At 38.1% G+C, this 19,472-nt stretch overlaps 1 protein-coding gene and 1 long non-coding RNA gene across 4 annotated transcripts in view; both read right to left on the bottom strand.

Moving 5' to 3' along the window:
• The window catches only part of KIFAP3 (kinesin associated protein 3), a 267,451-nt gene that overhangs the window by 29,856 nt on the left and 218,123 nt on the right, over positions 1-19,472 (bottom strand). The window lies entirely within an intron of this gene.
• LOC126073976 (uncharacterized) lies at positions 10,809-13,563 on the bottom strand. Its single transcript, XR_007516895.1, has 3 exons — positions 11,897-13,563; positions 11,729-11,812; positions 10,809-11,098 (listed from the first exon to the last, which is right to left on the bottom strand). It is a non-coding gene; the product is annotated as an uncharacterized LOC126073976 (long non-coding RNA).

Below are 19,472 nucleotides of genomic sequence, written 5' to 3'. Positions count from 1 at the left end.
TCTGCTATTTTCATTCAGTTTCTCCTTCCATTAGGTGTTTGATCTAATTCTTCATCCTTCTGTTTGCTGTTCTGTGTTCCCAGATTGCCTTCTGTATCTGTTTCACCTGGTTCTCTGCTGTAGGGTGATGGCATGGTGTATGTCACTAAGTCACCATCTTGGACTGTCTCCCAGGGATTGTTTCCTAATGGTATCTGTATCCCCAGGTCCCATTCAAGTGCTTGTCAATTAAAAAGGTAACTAAATAAATGAGGTTTTAACTACTAAAAGACAACATTAAATATATCTTTACCTTAATTATATCTTTATTTTATACTCTATAGATTTAATCTCATCTATCATCACAGAAACTTTTAAGTAAAAGTGAAGTATATCTTTTGGAAATAACAACAACAGCAGCAAAACCTCCGCAGTATCCATGCTATACTTCTGATTTATTGATTACCAACAGGTCATTAATTAAGATCTGATAACAGGAAATAAATAAGATCAAGAAAAGCCTTTATTTAAGTATGGGGTAGAATTTGGGGTAATAGTACAGAACGTAGGCTATTCGACAATGTGAATTTTTATAATATTCTTATTATAGCACCACTCCCTATATAAGTTCAAAGACCTCTAAAAGTACTATTTTAAATATTCTGAAAACAAATTCTGCCTGATGTTTAAGTATGGAGCCATTCCTACAGGCACAATAAAACTGAAAAAAAAAAAAAATTTACAGCAAGTCAACAATAGGACTGTCTATAACTTAAATTATCTGACTTCTAAACATATATTCTACTCAGTTTGTTCCATGAAAAAAATCTCTATTCCAAATACATTGTAACTCCAGGAAAAGAATGTTTTGGCAATTCTGAACAGTCACTTCGATTCTGCTATTCGTAATAAGGCATTTAATACTAATTAAATTATTTCTTCCTTTGTCATGGTGAACCTATGATATTTTTTCAGTCTAGATGAAATTAGATGGACTCTTAAGGTGATTCTTCACTCTGACTTGTAATACTGGGATATTATAAGGGTTTACTTTGGAAATAAATAAAATTTTTTCTGTGATAGAGATAGCTTACATTCTGTATAAATGAGTACTTCTCAGTGTATTCAGTTAGATATGTGGTAGTGTAATACATGTACACCAAGAACTTCTTAACTGATCTTAACTACAAAGCTAAGCACCTTCATTTATATAAAATACACCAATAGAAAACACAGTTTTTATCTTACCGAGATTATTAAACATTTTCCATACAGCAGAGGTTCCTACCAACAATTTATAATATGAGCTTGTTAAGAACTTCAAAGTCAATATAATTATACTCTAGACAGCTGTAAGGCAACTGTAGGACACTGTATTTTAACGTATTTAATCTTGGGTTCACAGAGCTTAGTAAGACTCATCTCCTTCTCTCTCGCCTTCTCTTTATATGTATATACATGCACACGTACACACACACATTTATATATATAAAACTGTCTTGATTATATATTTAATAAATGATATGCATTGTACATTTGAAAGAGTGATAATGAAATAGTAAAGACTAACTACAAAATTAAGAAATTGTAAAAAAAACAGTTAAAACTAAAATAAAGCACAGGGAATGGACTAAGATATTTCTGTGCCTGAATACTGCTGTGGCTTTTAGAATTCACTTATTAAACCAAAGATCCACTGAGAATCTGCTCTGTGCTAGGCACTATGGATACAACTATGAATAAGACAGTCAAAGTTTTTGTCCTTTCAGAGGCTATATTCTTGTGGAAGAAGGCAAACAAGTAAGTGAACCAAAAACATAAATGAATAGGTTGCTGTAATGAGACAGTAGCTGAAGGATGGGGAAGAAGAGGTTTCTTTGATAGTATTTGTAGGAAAACTCTCTGATGCAGTAATATTTGAGCTGAATTGAAAAATAAGAGGCCAGTTATTCAGAGTCAGGGAAAGAACATTCAAGTTAACTACAAAGGAAATGAAGAACTTAGTGCAAGTCTGAAGAAGAGAAGGAAGCCCAGAGTGGGTGGAATTAGTGAGTAACTGGGAAATTTGTAGGAGATGAGGCTGGATAAATAAGGAAGAGTGAGATAACAAAGGGCTGTATAAACTGTGGTAAGGAATCTGTATTAGATTACAGGAGCATGGGAAGGCACTGAGAGCCGCTAGGAGACATGACTTGAGTTACACTTTAAGAAGATCAGGATGGCTGTGGGAAAGAAAAAAAAAAAACCAGACTGAGGGGGAAGGTACGATCAGAAGCAGGGAAATTAATTAGGAGGCTACTGATGTGATTTAGGTGCTAGATGATGGTAGATTGGACTAGGGTACTGGCAGTGAAAATGGAAATATACACATCTGAGATATAGAAATTGTCTCAAATTCAGATTTGGAAATGAAAATGACAAGACTTGCAGATGTTTTGCACTAGGAAGAAGGAGGATATGATGAGAAAAAGGGAGAGCTCACAAAAGACTCCAAAATTTATGGCTTGAACAAATGGATGGATGGTGGTGATCTATACTGAGATAGAAGACTAGAGGAGGAACCTGTTTGTGTATAGGAAATCAAAAGTTAAATTTGATAATTTTAATAAACATTCAATTGTATATGTCAAATAGAGGGAGGAAGAAGAATGGTGTTCACAGGAGAGGTCTTAGGTAAAAACACAAGCTTACAGATAGCATTTATAGTCACGGGATCTGGACCAAATCCTCCAGACAGTGAGTATAGTTAGAGAAGAGGGCCCCCAAAACAGGGCATGGATAGGGAACAGGGCCAAGGTGCTGAAATGACCAGCATTTAAAGGTGCAGAGGGGGAGGACTAGCCAGCAAAGAAGACTGAGAATGAATGGAGAAGGGCTTAGGAGGAAAATAAGAACAGTGGGTGCCTTGAGAGCTGAGAGAAGGGAGTTTCAGAAAGCAGTCTGGACAACTGTGTCAAATACTGCTAGAAGTTAAAATTGAGAGGTTCATTAGATTTGGCAATATGGAAACTGGTGATTTTGACAAGACTGCAGAAGTGGAAGGTTGAATGGGAGTCTTTTGGGAAGTTTTGGATGAAGGAAAGTGAGAAATGGGGCAGTAGGTGGAATGTGAAGTGGAGTCAAAGAGAGTTTAACTTCGGAGATTCCGAATTATGTTTATATGCTCACAGGAATTATTCAGTAGAAGGGAAAAGAGTGATGACAAGAAAGAAGTCCCTGAGAAAGCAAGAAATGGGTCCAGAGCACAAATGGACTGAATGGATTTTGTTTGAGAAAAGGACATTTCTTCCATTTTAACAGAAGGTTATATAAGTTAAAAAAAAAAGGTGGGTAAAAACAAGAGTAGTTTATAGCCTGGGTGGTGGGAAGAAATCCTGCTTTATAACCACGGGCAAGCGTCAGTTTTCTCAATGTCTCCTGCCATGATCTGTTGTGAAGATTAAATTAGATAAGCTTTGTAAAGAATAGCAATTAGCATACTTCCTGGCACTCAGTAAATATATTTAAAAAAAATTCCATCTATTATTAATCAACATGTCTTAGATTGTATACAGATTTGAAACCATTTTAGAGAATAATGTTTCAAATAATAGAATTAGAATACAGGTTAATTCTGTATGGCACTGAATCCTGCATTGCTTCTACTCCTACCCAGTAATTTCATTTAAAACACAACTGGAGCCTGGTTACCACTACTGACCCTTGTGACCAAGGGGACAATAGAAGGTCCCAGATAGAATGGGAGAAATGCATAGAACAAAATTCAAATTCCTAAAAATGGCCAGGCCTACTGGGCCGACAGAGATTAGAGGACCAAGGCTATTGCCCTAAGATACCCTTTGAACTTGAAACTAAAGCTATTTCTGGAGGTCACCTTTCAACAAAGTAACAGATTGGCTTGTAACACCTGTTTGAGTAATGTGCTCCCTAAAACAATCAACTACATGAGACCAAACAGTCTACAGGTACTCGAAAGCAAAGACGAGAAGGAAAGGAGAGGGCGGAAAGCTAGATCAATGGAAACAGAACACACAGAATGGAAATAATGAGAGCGCTGAGACGTTGTGGAAATTGTAACCACAGAACAATTTGTATAAAAATTCTTAAGTGGGGGGGAACTGAACTGGACTGTTCATGCTCTAGAAACAAACTCTTTCAAGCAGTTTCAGTTGTTTTTTTAGAACAAGAAAACTGAAAACCAAACAAAATGTTCATTTTATACAGAAATTTTCTGTGGACTTTTGAGTCCAGAATTTTGGGTGGATTATGAACTAATGATCTGATGCAGATTTAAACACAGAGAAAAACAAAGGAAGTACAGAACGGGCCCTGAGATTCTCATTTAAAATATTGTTTTATTTTCATATACGAACTATGGTGTGATAGTGTAATTAGACACAGAACGGCTTCTTTGAAAACAAAATAATTCTATGAATATAAGCTATAATTTTAAAGTTCAACTTTTCTACATTATAACAATTACCTTTTGAAAGGGCCTAGGGTTGACATGTACTTCGCTCTCTCTTTTGAAAATTTCAAACCACTTCTCTTTCTTACTGGACTAACGAACAACATGATAAACAGAGAAAAGATTGACGTTATCAAGGATTTCATTCTAGGTGGATCACAATCAACACCCACGGAAGCAGCGGTCAGGGAATCGAACGACGCATTGCATTGGGCAAATCTGCTGCAAAAGACCTCTTTAAAGTGTTGAAAAGCAAAGATGTCACCTTGAAGACTAAGGTGTGCCTGACCCAAGCCATGGTGTTTTCAATTGCCTCATACATATGTGAAAGCTGGACAATGAATAAAGAAGACTGAAGAAGAACTGATGCCTTTTAAATTATGGTGATGGCAAAGAATATTGAATATACCAGGGACAGAAGAATGAACAAACCTGTCTTAGAAGAAGTACAGCCAGAATACTCCTTAGGAGCAAAGATGGTGAGACTCTCAGATAATTTGGATATGTTATCAGGAGGGATCAGTCCCTGGAGAAGGATATCATGCTTGGTAGAGGGTCAGCCAAAAAGAGCAAGACCCTCAATGAGATGGATTGACACAGTGGCTGCAACCATGGGCTGAAGCATAACAACGATTGTGAGGATGACACAGGATGAGGCAGTGTTTCATTCTGTTGTACATGGGGTCGCTATGGGTTAGAACCAACTTGATGGCACTTAACAATGACAACAACAACTGGCACTTTCCTAAAAGTGGATCCTCTATTTTATTATCTCTTGTTTTTTCTGTCCTCAATTTAGAAACATTCTTTGGAGTTGACAGTACATTTTAGCTACTGTTTTTATGACAGTCATCTAAATCAATGAATCATATTATACATTGTTGACTTATTCCAACATTTTGATTCTTATGAGAATGGAAATTATTCTGTTAAATCAAATGGCCATGACAGTAACTGTGACTTCCATGGTGAGAAAATAGGAGCTGATTTCCTTTACATATTTTATTTTACCATTTTTATTAATATTATATACATATATATGGAAATACGATATATATAAACATATATATTAATAAAAATATAAATTTATCAATAGATAGCATCTAAAATGGCCTTCTGAGGGTGAATTTCTTGACCAACCAAGATAAGAAGTTAAGTTCCACGTGCCAAAATAAGACATTGTAAAAGAAAGATAAAAGGTATAATCAAAACCAAACCAAACCCAGTGCTGTCGAGTCGATTCCGACTCATAGCGACCCTGTGGGACAGAGAACTGCCCCACAGAGTTTCCAAGGAGCGCCTGGCGGATTTGAACTGCCGACCCTTTGGTTAGCAGCCATAGCACTTAACCACTACGCCACCAGGGTTTCCAAGTAAATCAAAAACAACATATACTAACTGAATAATCAATGCCTCCATTGAGACGTTTCAAATTTCAGTAAAAAAGAAAATAAATGAGATTTTACTGTACTTTACTATAATGTATAAAATTCAGCTTGTTTAGTAAATGTGATTTTGAAATTCCATTGATTTATTCAACAGATAATATTCCATTATGTGTAAGGAACCATTTGATAAAAATGATGGCTCAATGGATGTCTCTAACAATGCTATTTTTATTTTCAGACTAGCTTTTATAATGTCAAGATCAGTTTTTGAAATCCCTTAAATACGATGGTATATTCTATGCAATCAAAAGTGAAAAATAATGTTCTGACTTCTTTAATAAACTCATTACACGCAAATTTATATCGAAACTGATTATACAATGTAACCCAAGAAAATAAACCAGTTTATCTGAGGGCAAAGAAAGGCTTGGTCTGGACCCAATGTAAATCTTAATAGTAGTACACAGTATACACAGGCATGTACACACACACAGTATACACAGGCATGTACACACACACAGTATACACAAGCATGTACACACACACACAGTATACACAGGCATGTACACACACACAGTATACACAGGCATGTACACACACACACACAGTATACACAGGCATGTACACACACACAGTATACACAGGCATGTACGCACACACACAGTATACACAGGCATGTACGCACACGCACAGTATACACAGGCATGTACGCACACGCACAGTATACACAGGCATGTACGCACACGCACAGTATACACAGGCATGTACGCACACGCACAGTATACACAGGCATGTACGCACACGCACAGTATACACAGGCATGTACGCACACGCACAGTATACACAGGCATGTACGCACACGCACAGTATACACAGGCATGTACGCACACGCACAGTATACACAGGCATGTACGCACACGCACAGTATACACAGGCATGTACGCACACGCACAGTATACACAGGCATGTACGCACACGCACAGTATACACAGGCATGTACGCACACGCACAGTATACACAGGCATGTACACACACACAGTATACACAGGCATGTACACACACAGTATACACAGGCATGTACACACACACACAGTATACACAGGCATGTACACACACAGTATACACAGGCATGTACACACACACACACACACACACACACACCCCTCTTTCTCAGTTTATTAATATTCTGAATCTTTATTACAGGTTTGGCCTTGCAACCACCTGACTTGATAAAACAGACCACTTAAAAAGGAAGAAAGCTCAATAAAAGGAATTACAGAGACAACAAGATTAACTGATTGCAGTGTTTTCACATATTGTAGCTGAAATTCTGCAAATGCACAGTTGGCTGCAGCTTGGCCTTTAACAGCCTGTGATCAGAAAGGAGGAGGAAATTTTATTCTCATTAACTGTTGCAGATTTACTGCAGTGAAAAAGGGCTGTGTAACTTGAGACATGACAGTACAGAGAGATCAAAGCCATGGATTGGAAACTAAATAAACCCTCTGGCTACTTCCTGCAAGGAAAATTCCCTTTGGCAATGTAAAACAGAGCCCAGTTAAAAACTACTCTCAGTTTTATGAGCTGTCACAGCAGCTCAAGTGGTTTGGACCAACTGAGTTTAGAACATTATATTTCCTTGTTTTTTTGTCTTAGATACTTCTTTAAGCAGTTTTATAGACTTTCTTTTCTTTTTTTTATACTCAACAACAAAAAAATAAAACTTTTCTCTTGGTTGAAACTGAGAAGGTAACCACTAAACTCATTAAAGCAGGCAGGTCTTCATTTTCACATTCCTTTCTCATTTGCTACAGCTTAATATTTTGCTCTTAGATTTATTTGGCAATATACATTTACTTAATAATTCATCGGTATTCTGTATAATTTCTATTGAAAATAAGTGTAAATCAGTTTACAGAGCCCATCTGGCTCATATCTGAGGAGTGAGCTATTTCTAACAGCACATCTGGAAGGACTACGGGCAACACAGAAGTTAATATTACATTTAGAAACCTAGGGACCCTAGGTTTCAGCTTTCTCATTTTTTTTTTTTTTATATTTGAGTCTTTAATTTTTCTAATGTAAGAAAACTGCTATAATACTTAATTTACATTGTTACGTCAATAGAAACACAGATGGCCTAATAAATCAAACTTACATTAGAAAATATCCTTGGTTTAGGCGTAAACTCAGTATCACTGAATCCAGACTTAGAGGAAATAGGGATGATACACTTTCCCACTTTTTTTTTTTTTTTTGAACGTGGTGGTGCTTATCAACCAAACTGCATAGCATTTTGTTGCTTTTATTAAATATGAATAAGTAAGCCTTTGTAATAGCAATTTGTGTCCTATTACCTTAAAATAGGTCTCATAATTATTTTTGGGGGGGGGGAATAAGAGGTCAAACAGGTCATAAGAGCAGTTACCTTTGCTGAAGGACATTCTACTTTTTTTCCGTTTAAATATATAACTGATTTTTACATATCTTTACAGCCAACAAAATTGCTATTAATACACAAAAAAATGATGATGACATAATTAACCTACCAGTCATGATTGGATTAACTCCCATGTCTATTCTTCTACTACAAAAAAAAAGTACAAAGCTACGCCATAATTGATGTGTTAACATTTTAGTAGGATCTGGTCATATTCAGATTGTTTTTTATTTACAGACTTAGTTCTGCTGAATTTCTTATCCTTAATGAAATTCCTAATGAAGCGACAGTAAGTCCGGTTTCCTCTGAGAGCACCCTTGGGCTTCTACGTACAGCTAATATGCATGCCTCCAAGAATTCTGCTCTGATCACCAGACTGACGATTAACAGTCTCGATGATGGTGGCTCCTCTCTTGCTTCTACATTTTCAAAGGGAAGTAACTCACTTTAAACATTTTTCCAAGTCAGGAGCATAATTTCTGTAGGCTGAAACATCTTCCAAAGTTTCCAGGATTCTAAGCCTTGGTTTTTGGCTTGTATTCCTGTATTTCAGTAAAGTTTACAATTTGCTAATGCTGATGTGTGATAATCTAATAAAATCTGGCCTTAAAGGTTATAGGCCCAATTTACTAATAAAACTTTAATTCAGTTCTCCTTGGGAAATGCAAATCATTAGTGTCCAAGCAATGGATCTGAATTTCCTTGCCTTTAAAGGCTGGAGAGAAGTCAGCTCTATAAAAAGCCTAAACAAATAAGACAAATAAGACTAGCTGATAATAAGGCCGTGAAGCTTCATTTACAGGCATAAAACAATGGATCACGCACTCGAGAACTAAGATTGGTTAATTAAATAAACAAATGATTTGCACAAGACCTGCAACACTTCTAGACTGAGGCTAATCTAACTTCATCCTCATTTTTTATACAACTGGATTTAATCTGCAGAGAATTTAGCTTCCTTCTGTTATACAGACGGGCGCCATAAGTTGCAGCCGACGCTATGGCGTCTACCAGCAGTAAACTGTGTAAGAGAATTAACTGTGGCGAACTAACTACACAGTGTGTTAGTAAACTTTCAGCAACTTGTCTCCAAGCAAATCTGAAGTACTAAATTGCAATAAGCCATGTCAAACATATTAAACCAAAACAGATTAAAATATGTTGTTTTGTGCAACAAAGCCTGAACATCTTATTCTGAATTTTAATAATGACTACTCTGAACTTTATAAAGCAGAGTTCATGGACAGACTAATAGATGTGCCTGTCATTTGCAGGCTGTATGGTATAACAGTAGAGTGTAGGAGTGTTGGCTCTTGCCAAGTTTAAAGGCTTTACTATTTATTAGCTATGTGGTTTTGGCTTAGTCTCTTAAAAATCTTTGTGCCTTAATTTCCACGTCTGTTAAAATAGGGACAAAAGTACTTTTTACCCTATCTGCCTCACAGACTTGTTGATGATCAATGAGATACATGAAGATATATTCATAAACTGGTAAAATGCTACATAAGTGCAAATTATTAGCCTTTGTATACTTAGATTTTATTCTTTGAAACATTTAGAAAGCTCCTAAAACATTCCATCTTCTTAAATAAAAAAGTAACTTACAGAATTGCTATGGGAGTATTAAAAAAGAAAAAGGAGATCTAACGTAAGGGCGGCGTTAGAGCAAGAGTCCCCGAGTGTGAAAGCACGGATTTGCACTGGTGTGACTTTCTCACCAGAACTGTGTTACCTATCTACTGCCACTCTTCTTCTCCTGCCTTCACCATTCCACAGTGGAAGAGTAAAAAGGCTACTTTTTTCCCTTAGGTATAATTTTACCCGTCACATAGTATTATTTCTTATGAACGGTTTTATTCATTTCAAGAAATATTACCACACATTTGTTTGGTTAATACTGATAAAGGTAGAAGAACTTAAAATTATTTCTATTGGTTTTGCAATTATACCTTGGTACAGCATTTATCACTAGGCTTGAAATATATGTGTATACATATTAAAAATAGTGTCATTTGGATAACTTAATACAATTATAATAGAAATTTGCACAGACTGAAATCATACACTGTAAAACAGAGTAACCTTTAAAAAGTAAACAGGATACTGTCCTGTCACCCAACTTCACTGTTGCTATAAAGGGCTCTACTGTATGTGTTTTAATTATGACTTAACAAAATTCTATGTAAACTGAGAAACAACTCTTGCAAATATCCCAACCTAGATACAGATAAGAACAAGTATTAGGGACCTATGTAAATGTACATGCCAAAAACAAAGAGTAAGCAAAATGTATAATGTATACAAGGCTCTCAGTAAGTTGTTTTTAATATTATACACTGTTTAATAACAGGCTAATCCTAAAATGAAAATACCTTTAAATATTAAATGACCAAACCTGTTATAATATATGCAAATGAATATAAATGGAATAACTAAATATCCCTAATCATACTATTTTTAATTATTAGAATTATAGATATGGGAGTGGTTACCAAAGTTTATGCTACCAAAACATCATAGGTGAATATGCATTTTTTATATTAAAAAAGGAATTATAAATAAGGAAGTAAATTAAAAGGTCTCCGTGGTTAACCTTTAAAAAAAGGGAAGAATTTTATGTAAGGAGAATCCTATTGCTAAATATATCCATTTCTACCTATTCTGACCTTCATATACTGGGTTTACTTAAAACAGAACACCTGTTCAATGGAATCTAATATGCAGACGAACCTTGTGGTACAAAGTGAAAACAATGCTCACTCCACAACGCCACGGACGCACCTCAGTGTGCTCAGTGCTCACTCCACAACGCCACGGACGCACCTCAGTGTGCTCAGTGCTCACTCCACAACGCCACGCACGCGCCTCAGTGTGCTCAGTGCTCACTCCACAACGCCACGCACGCGCCTCAGTGTGCTCAGTGCTCACTCCACAACGCCACGCACGCGCCTCAGTGTGCTCAGTGCTCACTCCACAACGCCACGGACGCGCCTCAGTGTGCTCAGTGCTCACTCCACAACGCCACGGACGCGCCTCAGTGTGCTCAGTGCTCACTCCCCAACGCCACGGACGCGCCTCAGTGTGCTCAGTGCTCACTCCCCAACGCCACGGACGCGCCTCAGTGTGCTCAGTGCTCACTCCCCAACGCCACGGACGCGCCTCAGTGTGCTCAGTGCTCACTCCACAACGCCACGGACGCGCCTCAGTGTGCTCAGTGCTCACTCCACAACGCCACGGACGCGCCTCAGTGTGCTCAGTGCTCACTCCACAACGCCACGCACGCGCCTCCGTGTGCTCAGTGCTCACTCCACAACGCCACACACGCGCCTCCGTGTGCTCAGTGCTCACTCCACAACGCCACGGACGCGCCTCCGTGTGCTCAGTGCTCACTCCACAACGCCACGCACGCGCCTCCGTGTGCTCAGTGCTCACTCCACAACGCCACGCACGCACCTCCGTGTGCTCAGTGCTCACTCCACAACGCCACGCACGCACCTCCGTGTGCTCAGTGCTCACTCCACAACGCCACGCACGCGCCTCCGTGTGCTCAGTGCTCACTCCACAACGCCACGCACGCGCCTCCGTGTGCTCAGTGCTCACTCCACAACGCCACGCACGCACCTCCGTGTGCTCAGTGCTCACTCCACAACGCCACGCACGCACCTCCGTGTGCTCAGTGCTCACTCCACAACGCCACGCACGCACCTCCGTGTGCTCAGTGCTCACTCCACAACGCCACGCACGCACCTCCGTGTGCTCAGTGCTCACTCCACAACGCCACGCACGCACCTCAGTGTGCTCAGTGCTCACTCCACAACGCCACGCACGCACCTCAGTGTGCTCAGTGCTCACTCCACAACGCCACGCACGCACCTCAGTGTGCTCAGTGCTCACTCCACAACGCCACGCACGCACCTCAGTGTGCTCAATGCTCACTCCACAATGCCACGGACGCACCTCAGTATACTCAGTGTGGCTATTTTCTTTCACATACAGATTTATTCACCCACTCTTTACCTTTGATTACTTCATAAGGATAAATTCTTAGAAGTGAAGTAACTGAGTTAAAGGAAGTGAACAATTTAAGACTTTTGTTTTATATTACCAAATGCATTCCACCAAGGTTTCATCAATTTACATGCCCATCAGAGGCTTATCAGAATGCTTCTTTACTCCTATGTGTTGGTATTAGCATTAAAAAAAAACTTTGGCAAATGGTATCTGGGTACCTTGTTTTGTAATCACCATGTCTGGAAAAATTACTAACATCAGGAGTTCTTTTTAAAGACTTCATGAAGCATGCTCTCCTCTGAGAAAAAGTCAGAGGAAAACAACTTCATAAATAACGAAAAGGTCATGATAACTTTTTTTTTAATTTTTATTGTTCTTTAAGTTTACGACTGAAGTCAATCTCTCATACAAAAATTTATATACACCTTGCTATATATTTTTTTTTTTTATATACTCCTAGTTGCTCTCTCCCTAATGTGACAGCACACTCCTTCTCTCCACCCTGTATTTCTGTGTCCATTCAGCCATCTCCCCTCCAGACAGGAGCTGCCCACATAGTCTCATGTGTCCACTTGAGTCAAGAAGCTCACTCCTCACCTGTGATAATGTATGATAAAAATTTTATAACACACTAAATAAAGCAGGGTTCTCGTTAATGATTATCTTCAAAATATTTCGTAAGTACCAATTACTTTAGTCTTTGCAATGTTGCGAAAAAATGGGCAACTGGTCTCAATATTTATCAAAGGAAACGGTTCTGGGAGGTTCTTTTTGTTTTCATTTGATCCTTCCATATAATTTCTATACCTCTGCCACAGTAAAAGGGAGGTCATTAAAACTTAAATTTCAGAACAAATGGAAGAGTTTGGGTTATTAATTAAAAACTGACAAGGGACTTTGTAGGTGTAGTTACTTTCAATATAAAAGCATTTCTCTCTCGAATAAATTTTAAGGGTTGTGAACACGGAGAATAATTGAATTTCTCCTCTGAATAACTTCCACAATACACAGTTCTATACGCACCACAGGATATCTCTCAGGCAGATAGTACATAATTTTGAAGTTACTTTTCTCAAGTGAAAAAACTGAGTAAAAACAGCTGAGCATAATTCAGATGGCCTTATAGTTAAAGCAATAAGTCTAAGTTTCACATGTTGAGTCCTAGTCTTAGGGAAAAAAATCACACAATTAAGAATTTGGAAAAAGGCTATTTCTTATATTTCAAGGAAATAATCTGTGAGTTCTATTCAGTATGATTTCTAAATGTATAACTGTGATTTAATGTTTGAAATAAAGTAAATTAGAGAGACCAGAATAAAAGGTCTATATGTGTAATATATAATATGTATAATATGCAAAATGTTAATATTATTCTAAGAAATAAAAAATAAATAAAAGAGTCAGGCTATAACACACACAGAAAGAAAATTAAAGTATCGGACTCAGATGGTTCAGAAAATGCGCAAATCTAGTTCATCTCTGACCCCAGTGAAATGGTCAGTAAATGACATCACTGTGCCAACCGCGAAGAACTGCAGGCCCTCTGAAAAACATTTTTCAAAGACTTGAGGAAACCTAAGCAGTTTCTGCATTTTCCCCGTTTATGAAAACTGGATTCCTATAAAGAAATATGGTCCATTTTTACTGCAACAAAAACTCATTTGTAAAACCTGGAAGCAGTTTAAAAATACTCTTAACATGAGGTTCTTGTTAGTCTTGAAAAGTAAGAGTTATAATAAAAAAAGGCCAAAAATATGGTGTGGATATATGGTATATAGGGGGGAAAAACGCTAGCCTTGCTCCCATTATTTTAAATTAGCTTCAATAGCAAGTTCCACTTCACTTTCTAACACCAATTCAGATTTGGGGAGGGGAGGGAAGGTTTGCATCTGCCGCCCTGGGATTGGCAACTCCATAGCTAATGCCTTCAAGCGCTAATGCATTTTGCATTAGCTCTAAATGTCGGGAAATCCTGGCGCCAAGAAGTTCAAAACGATAGTGACACATGTCTACAGCCCAGGATTCGCTGTCCAACTGCCAGCATCCATTTTATCAAACACCCAGCCTCACTTGTAGAATGGGATGGATGAGTTTAACGGTTTCACTGTTTCCAATTAAACTGCCCTGCTGTATTACAAAAATGCAGGCATTCAGACTGAGAAGGACCCCTGACTTGGATTTTAAGAAAAAACAAAAAAACAAATTGAACTGTTTAAACAGTTTTCTAAAGCTGGCTTAGTTTCCCCATTTTAAGATTTGTCCTATTATTGAACTTTGTCTCTTTAGAAAGAAAAAGAAGAATTTTTCTGTGGACAATTAAAATAAAAACTCATGGTTGTACAAACTAGTAATTTATTCTTTACCCTGCAGGGGCTTGGGGTCATCTACTTCACATGAACCACTCAAACTGAAACGTTAAAAAACAACAAAGTCCTGAGTACCAAAACCCAAAACCAAACCCGCTGCCATCGAGTCGATTCCAACTCACAGTGACCCGACAGGACAGAGTAGAACTGCCCTAGGCTTCCTAAGGAGCGGCTGGTGGACTCAAACCGCCAACCGTTTGATTAGTAGCTGCAGCTCTCAAGCTCCGTGCCACCAGGGCTCCCAGTCATCTGGAGTAGCTGAGAAGTACGCCCCTTGGCACCGACACATTCTGTTCCATGTTTCACCTTGTATTCTACTGCATGAAAATCATTAAAAATAATGATAGAAATTCACATTTTATACATTAATCTTTTATTATTCTCCTTCCAGATAACCTGAAAGTGCTTATTTATAAAAGAAGGAGCCCTGGTGGCACAGTGGTTAAAGTGCTCAGCTGCTAACCAAAAGGTCAGCGGTTGGAACCCACCAGCTGCTGTGAGTTGGAATCAACTCGATGGCAATGGGTTTTTGTTTTATTTATCAAAGACATGATAAAGAAGCAGAAGAATTTATAAATCATCTCTTTTTAAATGCATCTACAGAATATTCTATCAGTTTTTTCAGTATTTAAAAGCAATGAAGACACTATTCTTTCATAGTTAACCCAAATTCTTCATGCTGTCTGGTAAATCTGTTTATTCTCATCTTCACAGCAGAGATGACGAACAGAAGTTCAACAACTTCTGTTTGATGAACTTGCATTTCTTGAAAAGTCTTCCTATTTTACACTTAAAACAGTTAAAATGAAAAAATTTTAAAATAGTGCTTTGAATCAGTCTTATTTGATTCAATGAGCTTTAAATTTACTTATTTTATATCAGGAGTTGAAAAGGTAGCCACTAGTTTGAAGTTTCACATCTGGGACATTGTGTAGCAAAATTATCATACAAAAATATGTGAATAATTATGTAGCAATTTAAAATACTTAAATCTTTTCAGAATTAAAAAATATGTCAGTTAATATTTATGGTTTGTTCCTTTCAAAGGGTATAAAAATCCTATTAAAAGGAAAATTCTAACCAACCAAAAATGATTGAATAAAAGAAAACGTAAAATTATTCCAGATTAGGCTAATAAAAAGTAACAGGAGAACAATTAGGAGTCTTGGTTACACTGTATACTCTGTACCTCTGCTGGTACAAGTTAGAGTCCCTTTTCATTTGATCTATCACCTACAAGAAAATTGAGGAAATTCATTGTAAATTATTTCTTCTGGAAATAAAAAAGAGAAAACGATATGGTTATGTGATTTAAGGCCAGAAAAATTACAAAAGACAAGAGATGAAAGACTTAACTTTCTCCAGGGAAGTTTCTTTTAAAGGGCAAACTATTCTCAAATCAAAACAATTGTAATAAATAAGTTGCTCTTTTGGTTTGAAAAATAGTCTACAGTAAGTTTTATTAACTAATCCTTTAAGCCAACATTACTGTGACATATCTTTTAGGAAGTAAAATAAGTTACTTTAAATATTTTACTCTTGAAAAGTAACTTATAATACAGAGGTAAAAGGATTTTCCCAAGGTCATTTTTAAAAAAGTTAAAAACAGAATTGAAGAATAAAATCCTGAAATCTTTGGACTCAGTATATAACTTACCATTGAGTACAACTGTCTCTCAAGGCATTTTTATTGTTTTACAAAATGGTTATTTTTGAAAACCAGACATGATTTTGTTGAACTAATAAGCTCATAAGATCAATAATTTGTATATTCAATTTTAGAGAAAAATTTTAATTTCTTAAAAATCATATAACTATATTAAAAAATCAAAGCAAACTTTTTCCAAATAAATAATACATGATTAGTAGCAGTCTGCTTTCTTTATATTGCCAGTATTTGCAGAAGATACAAAAATGATGTTTTGCTCATGGTGAAACAAAAATGGCAGAAAAACTGAAGTTAATGTCAGCAAAATTCTTCGAGATAGACAGATAGATAGAGAGATAGGATCATATACCCGTATTATTTTTCCCTTTCCTAATTATGTTTCAGAATACATTTGTACAGTAAACTGTCACATGATGGAGTATACAGCTGTAATGATTAAACAGGCTCTATTTAAATAATTAGAGTTAATATATCCAGAAGCGGCAAAAGTAATCAAAAGCCACATGCTTTCTAGTATTTAACTATGTTTAGCTTTTCTTTCCTAAGGCAAGGAGTTTCTTGTAATTACAATACAGTATACCAATGAAACTTTATTTCTAATGTGCTAGTATTTATTTCAGGAGCCCTGGTGGCACCGTGGTTAAAGCACTCAGCTGCCAACCAAAAGGTTTGCAGTTCAAACCAACCAGCCACTCCATGGGAGAAAGAGGTGGCAGTCTGCTTCTGTAAAGATTTATAGCATTGGTAACCCTATGGGACAGTTCTACTCTGTCCTTACAGGGTCGCTATGAGTTGGAATAGACTCAAAAGCAATAGGTAACGAGTAGGGCTTCAAACCGGTTTATTCCAATTCGAACTGCTGCTGAGAATATGCATTTCTACCCCAGATATACTGAATCAGAATCTACATTTTAACAAGGTCCACAGGTGACTCTTATGTATAATAAATTCTGAGAACCACTGCTCTACTAGTGGTTCTCAGAATTGGTCCCTAACCAGCAGCATTAGCATCCCCTCTGAACTTGTTAGAAATGCAAATTCTCAGCAAGGGTTTGAGCTACAACCAAGCAGTTCGAAGGCCTGGTAATGGGCACAGAAGACACCACACGTCTGTCCATTTGCCATACTGTGGTGGCTTGTGTGTTGCCATGATGCTGTAAGCTATGCCACTGGTATTTCAAATTCCAGTAAAGTCACCCACGGTGGACAGGTTTCAGCAGACTTCTAGACTAAGACAGACTAGGAAGAAAGGCTTGGTGACCTACTTTTGAAAATTAGTCAATGAACACCTTATGGATCACAGCAAAATACTGTCCTAGAGTATAGTGCTGGAAGATAAGCCGCTATGAAATAGCCGCAGCATTACCAACCAAAGACACAAACATACCAACAATCATGATGCAGGGCCAGGCGACATTTTGTTCTGCTACACATAAGGCTACCATGAGTCAGACCGACTCAATGGCAATCAGTAACACAGAACACCGAAGTGCATACAAGGAGCATTGTTGTCTCATTTCATGGAATACTGCCATGTTTTCCTACCACGTTTTTAAACTCTGGGTTACAACCATCAGTGAGCTGTGAAATCAACTTAGTGGGCTGCAATCTGCATTCAAAAAAAGAAAGAGGATCAAACAGACTCTATCAGAGGGCATCACAGGTAGTAAGAGTGAGTACCGTTTTGAGAAGTTTCTGTTTACGTATACACGTATAAAAACATGCATGTGCAGTGAGTTGTAACAGGAAAGGTATTTCTTAACGTGGGTCGAGGTCAAGAAATGCTACCATAGTACGCTGTGTTTGTTCTGGAAAGAACGTCAGCTTTGGAGACATATAAACCTGAGTTCACACTCGTGCATGACCACTCTACCTGTGTGAGTCAGTTACTTAAATTTTTAGAGCCTTGATTTCTTCATCTGTAAAATGGCTATAATAATACCTGCTTTAAAATGTTGCCTTGCAGGTTAAAATAAGTAAGATAAATATTTGTAAATAGATTTTACGAATAGATGATCAATAATGGTAACAATTATAATTATTACTATTGGATTAAAGTAGCTTATTGCAAGTGATCATTAAGCTTCATAACACTGGCCACAACTGTATTCTTTCATTTAAAAAATACTACATGAACAAATCACTCAATTTGAAAGTAACAAAAACAAACAAACAAACAAAACCAACCCAAACCCTCTGCCATCCAGTTGTTTCTGACTCTTAGCAACCCCAGAGGACGGAGTAGAACTGCCCCATAGGGTTTCCAAGGCTGCCACATCTTTCTCCTGCTGAGCTTCTCATGGGTTTAAACCGCCGACCTTTCGGTTAGCAGCTCAGTGCTTAACTACTGTGCCACCAGGGCTTCTCAATCTGAAAATAGCTTACGTTAAGCACAAGAATTTCAGAAGAAGAAATTAAATCAATAATTTAAAGGAAAAGAATCAACTGTCTGAAAGGCAAACAAGATTATAGCTATAGTCATCCCACGGTATCGGGGAGGCGGGCAGAATTGGTTCTAGGACCCCAGTGGATACCAAAATCCACAGATGCTCACCTTCCTTATATAAAACGGTGTACTTTAAAAAACTTTTTTGCACAGCACAGGAATGACTGGCGTTTGGCTCTGAAGTGGAATAGTGACAGTGAGCCAGGTGAAGGGAGATGCTGAAGCACCACACCAAAGCGTGACTTTTAAGGAGAGCCACATCTGGCCTTCCTGCTGCAGGGTGCCCTCTGTGCCAGGGTTCCTTCCAGCAGGAGGTCCTGGGTGACTCTGGGTACCCCACATACGTGGTACAGAATGCTAGGTCCTGGGCCTGCCAACTTTATGCTCTCCTGGACCCAAGACCTCTGCCGCAAACATGGTCCCCAGGACCTTGGTCAGGCCAAGAAGCACCCAGCATAAGCTCGTGGCCCCTTTCCTCATGTCTTCACTTGTCCAAACTGTGTTGGGGTGCGGCTGCCCCATCCCCCTGGGAGCTGCTTCCTTCACAGCCACATACGGTTCCTCCGCTGAACCCTGCCTTGCCTTGTGCTGCCCTCTGTCTTGCCCCCAGGCCCTGAGTGCCTTCTTTCTTTCTCTGTCCTAATATTTTTGATTCCCAGTTGGTTGAATCATGGATGTTGAACCCTTGGATACAGAGGGCCGACT

This window comes from Elephas maximus, chromosome 3 (assembly GCF_024166365.1).
Source record: "Elephas maximus indicus isolate mEleMax1 chromosome 3, mEleMax1 primary haplotype, whole genome shotgun sequence".
In the NCBI taxonomy this organism is placed as follows: Eukaryota; Metazoa; Chordata; class Mammalia; order Proboscidea; family Elephantidae; genus Elephas; species Elephas maximus.
The sequence above is the reverse complement of the archived record's forward strand: the minus strand, read 5'-3'. Positions and strand labels throughout refer to the sequence as shown.